Source organism: Crinia signifera, unplaced genomic scaffold, assembly GCF_055691185.1.
Source record: "Crinia signifera unplaced genomic scaffold, ASM5569118v1 HAP2_SCAFFOLD_151, whole genome shotgun sequence".
Lineage (NCBI taxonomy): Eukaryota > Metazoa > Chordata > Amphibia > Anura > Myobatrachidae > Crinia > Crinia signifera.
In genome coordinates, this window is record NW_028142044.1 from 311,194 (window position 1) to 317,961 (window position 6,768).

Below are 6,768 nucleotides of genomic sequence, written 5' to 3' on the forward strand. Positions count from 1 at the left end.
GACGCAGGATACACTGGTAGATAGGAGACTGAGGTAACGCTCACTACAGTGTACGGCACATGGGGGGGGGGGGGAGAGAGATGGTAGATCAGTGCGGGCGGAATATGACGCAGGAGACACTGGCAGATAGGAGACTGAGGTAACACTCACTACAGTGTACGACGCATGGGGAGGGGGAATCCTAGATCAGTGCGGGCGGAATATGACGCAGGAGACATTGGCAGATAGGAGGCTGAGGTAACGCTCACTACAGTGTACGGCACATGGGGGGGGAGAGATGGTGGATCAGTGCGGACGGAATATGACGCAGGAGACACTGGCAGATAGGAGGCTGAGGTAACACTCACTACAGTGTACGGCACATGTGGGGGGGAGAGATGGTAGATCAATGCGGGCGGAATATGGTGCAGGAGACACTGGCAGATAGGAGGCTGAGGTAACGCTCACTACAGTGTACGGCACATGGGGGGGGGGGGGGGAGATCAGTGCGGGCGGAATGTGATGCAGGAGACACTGGCAGATAGGAGGCTGAGGTAACGCTCACTACAGTGTACGGCACATGGGGGGGGAGAGATGGTAGATCAGTGCGGGCGGAATATGATGCAGGAGACACTGGCAGATAGGAGACTGAGGTAACGCTCACTACAGTGTACGACGCATGGGGAGGGGGAATCCTAGATCAGTGCGGGCGGAATATGACGCAGGAGACATTGGCAGATAGGAGGCTGAGGTAACGCTCACTACAGTGTACGGCACATGGGGGGGGGAGAGATGGTGGATCAGTGCGGACGGAATATGACGCAGGAGACACTGGCAGATAGGAGGCTGAGGTAACACTCACTACAGTGTACGGCACATGTGGGGGGGAGAGATGGTAGATCAATGCGGGCGGAATATGGTGCAGGAGACACTGGCAGATAGGAGGCTGAGGTAACGCTCACTACAGTGTACGGCACATGGGGGGGGGGGGAGATCAGTGCGGGCGGAATGTGATGCAGGAGACACTGGCAGATAGGAGGCTGAGGTAACGCTCACTACAGTGTACGGCACATGGGGGGGGAGAGATGGTAGATCAGTGCGGGCGGAATATGATGCAGGAGACACTGGCAGATAGGAGACTGAGGTAACGCTCACTACAGTGTACGACACATGGGGGGGATGGTAGATCAGTGCGGGCGGAATATGATGCAGGAGACACTGGCAGATAGGAGACTGAGGTGACGCTCACTACAGTGTAAGACACATGGGGGGGATGGTAGATCAGTGCGGGTGGAATATGATGCAGGAGACACTGGTAGATAGGAGGCTGAGGTAACGCTCAATACAGTGTACGGCACATGGGGGGGATGGTAGATCAGTGCAGGAGGAATATGACACAGGAGACACTGGTAGATAGGAGGCTGAGGTAACGCTCACTACAGTGTACGACACATGGGGGGGGAGATGGTAGATCAGTGCGGGCGGAATATGAAGCAGGAGACACTGGCAGATAGGAGGCTGAGGTAACACTCACTACAGTGTACGACACATGGGGGGGATGGTAGATCAGTGCGGGCGGAATATGATGCAGGAGACACTGGCAGATAGGAGGCTGAGGTAACACTCACTACAGTGTACGACACATGGGGGGGGGATGGTAGATCAGTGCGGGCGGAATATGACACAGGAGACACTGGTAGATAGGAGGCTGAGGTAACACTCACTACAGCGTACGGCACATGGGGGAGAGATGGTAGATCAGTGCGGGCGGAATATGAAGCAGGAGACACTGGCAGATAGGAGGCTGAGGTAACGCTCACTACAGTGTACGACACATGGGGGGGATGGTAGATCAGTGCGGGCGGAATATGATGCAGGAGACACTGGCAGATAGGAGGCTGAGGTAACACTCACTACAGTGTAAGACACATGGGGGGGATGGTAGATCAGTGCGGGCGGAATATGATGCAGGAGACACTGGCAGATAGGAGGCTGAGGTAACACTCACTACAGTGTACGACACATGGGGGGGGGATGGTAGATCAGTGCGGGCGGAATATGACACAGGAGACACTGGTAGATAGGAGGCTGAGGTAACACTCACTACAGTGTAAGACACATGGGGGGGATGGTAGATCAGTGCGGGCGGAATATGACGCAGGAGACACTGGCAGATAGGAGGCTGAGGTAACACTCACTACAGTGTACGACACATGGGGGGGAGAGATGGTAGATCAGTGCGGGCGGAATATGACACAGGAGACACTGGTAGATAGGAGGCTGAGGTAATGCTCGCTACAGTGTACGGCACATGGGGGGGGATGGTAGATCAGTGCGGGCGGAATATGACGCAGGAGACACTGACAGATAGGAGGCTGAGGTAACACTCACTACAGTGTACGGCACATGGGGGGGGGGGGGGAGATGGTGGATCAGTGCGGGCGGAATATGACGCAGGAGACACTGGCAGATAGGAGGCTGAGGTAACACTCACTACAGTGTACGGCACATGAGGGGGGGGGATGGTAGATCAGTGCGGGCGGAATATGACGTAGGAGACACTGGCAGATAGGAGGCTGAGGTAACACTCTCTACAGTGTACGGCACATGGGGGGGGGATGGTAGATCAGTGCGGGCGGAATATGATGCAGGAGACACTGGCAGATAGGAGGCTGAGGTAACGCTCACTACAGTGTACGGCACATGGGGGGGGGATGGTAGATCAGTGCGGGCGGAATATGATGCAGGAGACACTGGTAGATAGGAGGCTGAGGTAACGCTCACTACAGTGTACAACACATGGGTGGGAGAGATGGTAGATCAGTGCGGGCGGAATATGATGCAGGAGACACTGGCAGATAGGAGGCTGAGGTAACGCTCACTACAGTGTACGGCACATGGGGGGGGGGAGAGATGGTAGATCAGTGCGGGCGGAATATGACACAGGAGACACTGGTAGATAGGAGGCTGAGGTAACGCTCACTACAGTGTACGGCACATGGGGGGGGATGGTAGATCAGTGCGGGCGGAATATGATGAAGGAGACACTGGCAGATAGGAGACTGAGGTAACGCTCATTACAGTGTACGGCACATGGGGGGGGGGAGAGATGGTAGATCAGTGCGGGCGGAATATGACGCAGGAGACACTGGCAGATAGGAGACTGAGGTAACGCTCACTACAGTGTACGGCACATGGGGGGGGGGAGAGATGGTAGATCAGTGCGGGCGGAATATGATGCAGGAGACACTGGCAGATAGGAGGCTGAGGTAACGCTCACTACAGTGTACGGCACATGGGGGGGGAGAGATGGTAGATCAGTGCGGGCGGAATATGACGCAGGAGACACTGGCAGATAGGAGACTGAGGTAACGCTCACTACAGTGTACGGCACATGGGGGAGATGGTAGATCAGTGTGGGCGGAATATGATGCAGGAGACACTGGCAGATAGGAGACTGAGGTAACGCTCACTACAGTGTACAACACATGGGGGGGGATGGTAGATCAGTGCGGGCGGAATATGATGCAGGAGACACTGGTAGATAGGAGACTGAGGTAACGCTCACTACAGTGTACGGCACATGGGGGAGATGGTAGATCAGTGTGGGCGGAATATGATGCAGGAGACACTGGCAGATAGGAGACTGAGGTAACGCTCACTACAGTGTACAACGAATGGGGGGGGGATGGTAGATCAGTGCGGGCGGAATATGATGCAGGAGACACTGGTAGATAGGAGACTGAGGTAACGCTCACTACAGTGTACGGCACATGGGGGAGATGGTAGATCAGTGTGGGCGGAATATGAAGCAGGAGACACTGGCAGATAGGAGGCTGAGGTAACGCTCACTACAGTGTACAACACATGGGGGGGATGGTAGATCAGTGCGGGCGGAATATGATGCAGGAGACACTGGCAGATAGGAGGCTGAGGTAACACTCACTACAGTGTAAGACACATGGGGGGGATGGTAGATCAGTGCGGGCGGAATATGATGCAGGAGACACTGGCAGATAGGAGGCTGAGGTAACACTCACTACAGTGTACGACACATGGGGGGGGGGATGGTAGATCAGTGCGGGCGGAATATGACACAGGAGACACTGGTAGATAGGAGACTGAGGTAACGCTCACTACAGTGTACAACACATGGGGGGGGATGGTAGATCAGTGCGGGCGGAATATGATGCAGGAGACACTGGTAGATAGGAGACTGAGGTAACGCTCACTACAGTGTACGGCACATGGGGGAGATGGTAGATCAGTGTGGGCGGAATATGACGCAGGAGACACTGGCAGATAGGAGGCTGAGGTAACGCTCACTACAGTGTACAACACATGGGGGGGATGGTAGATCAGTGCGGGCGGAATATGATGCAGGAGACACTGGCAGATAGGAGGCTGAGGTAACGCTCACTACAGTGTACGACACATGGGGGGGATGGTAGATCAGTGCGGGCGGAATATGATGCAGGAGACACTGGCAGATAGGAGGCTGAGGTAACACTCACTACAGTGTAAGACACATGGGGGGGATGGTAGATCAGTGCGGGCGGAATATGATGCAGGAGACACTGGCAGATAGGAGGCTGAGGTAACGCTCACTACAGTGTACGACACATGGGGGGAGAGATGGTAGATCAGTGCGGGCGGAATATGATGCAGATAGGAGGCTGAGGTAACACTCACTACAGTGTACGACACATGGGGGGGGGATGGTAGATCAGTGCGGGCGGAATATGACACAGGAGACACTGGTAGATAGGAGGCTGAGGTAACACTCACTACAGTGTACGACACATGGGGGGGAGAGATGGTAGATCAGTGCGGGCGGAATATGACACAGGAGACACTGGTAGATAGGAGGCTGAGGTAACGCTCGCTACAGTGTACGGCACATGGGGGGGGGATGGTAGATCAGTGCGGGCAGAATATGATGCAGGAGACACTGGTAGATAGGAGGCTGAGGTAACACTCACTACAGTGTACGACACATGGGGGGGGGATGGTAGATCAGTGCGGGCGGAATATGACACAGGAGACACTGGTAGATAGGAGGCTGAGGTAACGCTCACTACAGTGTACGACACATGGGGGGGGAGATGGTAGATCAGTGCGGGCGGAATATGACACAGGAGACACTGGTAGATAGGAGGCTGAGGTAACGCTCGCTACAGTGTACGGCACATGGGGGAGAGATGGTAGATCAGTGCGGGCGGAATATGATGCAGGAGACACTGGCAGATAGGAGGCTGAGGTAACACTCACTACAGTGTACGACACATAGGGGGGATGGTAGATCAGTGCGGGCGGAATATGATGCAGGAGACACTGGCAGATAGGAGCCTGAGGTAACGCTCACTACAGTGTACGACACATGGGGGGGATGGTAGATCAGTGCGGGCGGAATATGACGCAGGAGACACTGGCAGATAGGAGGCTGAGGTAACGCTCACTACAGTGTACGACACATGGGGGGGGGAGAGATGGTAGATCAGTGCGGGCGGAATATGACGCAGGAGACACTGGCAGATAGGAAGCTGAGGTAACGCTCACTACAGTGTACGACACATGGGGGGGGGGAGAGATGGTAGATCAGTGCGGGAGGAATATGACGCAGGAGACACTGGCAGATAGGAGACTGAGGTAACGCTCACTACAGTGTACGGCACATGGGGGGGGATGCTAGATCAGTGCAGGCGGAATATGACGCAGGAGACACTGGCAGATAGGAGACTGAGGTAACGCTCACTACAGTGTACGACGCATGGGGAGGGGGAATGGTAGATCAGTGCGGGCGGAATATGACGCAGGAGACATTGGCAGATAGGAGGCTGAGGTAACGCTCACTACAGTGTACGGCACATGGGGGGGGAGAGATGGTAGATCAGTGCGGGCGGAATATGACACAGGAGACACTGGCAGATAGGAGGCTGAGGTAACACTCACTACAGTGTACGGCACATGGGGGAGATGGTAGATCAGTGTGGGCGGAATATGATGCAGGAGACACTGGCAGATAGGAGACTGAGGTAACGCTCACTACAGTGTACAACACATGAAGGGGGGATGGTAGATCAGTGCGGGCGGAATATGATGCAGGAGACACTGGTAGATAGGAGACTGAGGTAACGCTCACTACAGTGTACGGCACATGGGGGAGATGGTAGATCAGTGTGGGCGGAATATGATGCAGGAGACACTGGCAGATAGGAGACTGAGGTAACGCTCACTACAGTGTACAACACATGGGGGGGGGGGATGGTAGATCAGTGCGGGCGGAATATGATGCAGGAGACACTGGTAGATAGGAGACTGAGGTAACGCTCACTACAGTGTACGGCACATGGGGGAGATGGTAGATCAGTGTGGGCGGAATATGAAGCAGGAGACACTGGCAGATAGGAGGCTGAGGTAACGCTCACTACAGTGTACAACACATGGGGGGGATGGTAGATCAGTGCGGGCGGAATATGATGCAGGAGACACTGGCAGATAGGAGGCTGAGGTAACACTCACTACAGTGTAAGACACATGGGGGGGATGGTAGATCAGTGCGGGCGGAATATGATGCAGGAGACACTGGCAGATAGGAGGCTGAGGTAACACTCACTACAGTGTACGACACATGGGGGGGGATGGTAGATCAGTGCGGGCGGAATATGACACAGGAGACACTGGTAGATAGGAGGCTGAGGTAACGCTCACTACAGTGTACGACACATGGGGGGGGAGATGGTAGATCAGTGCGGGCGGAATATGACACAGGAGACACTGGTAGATAGG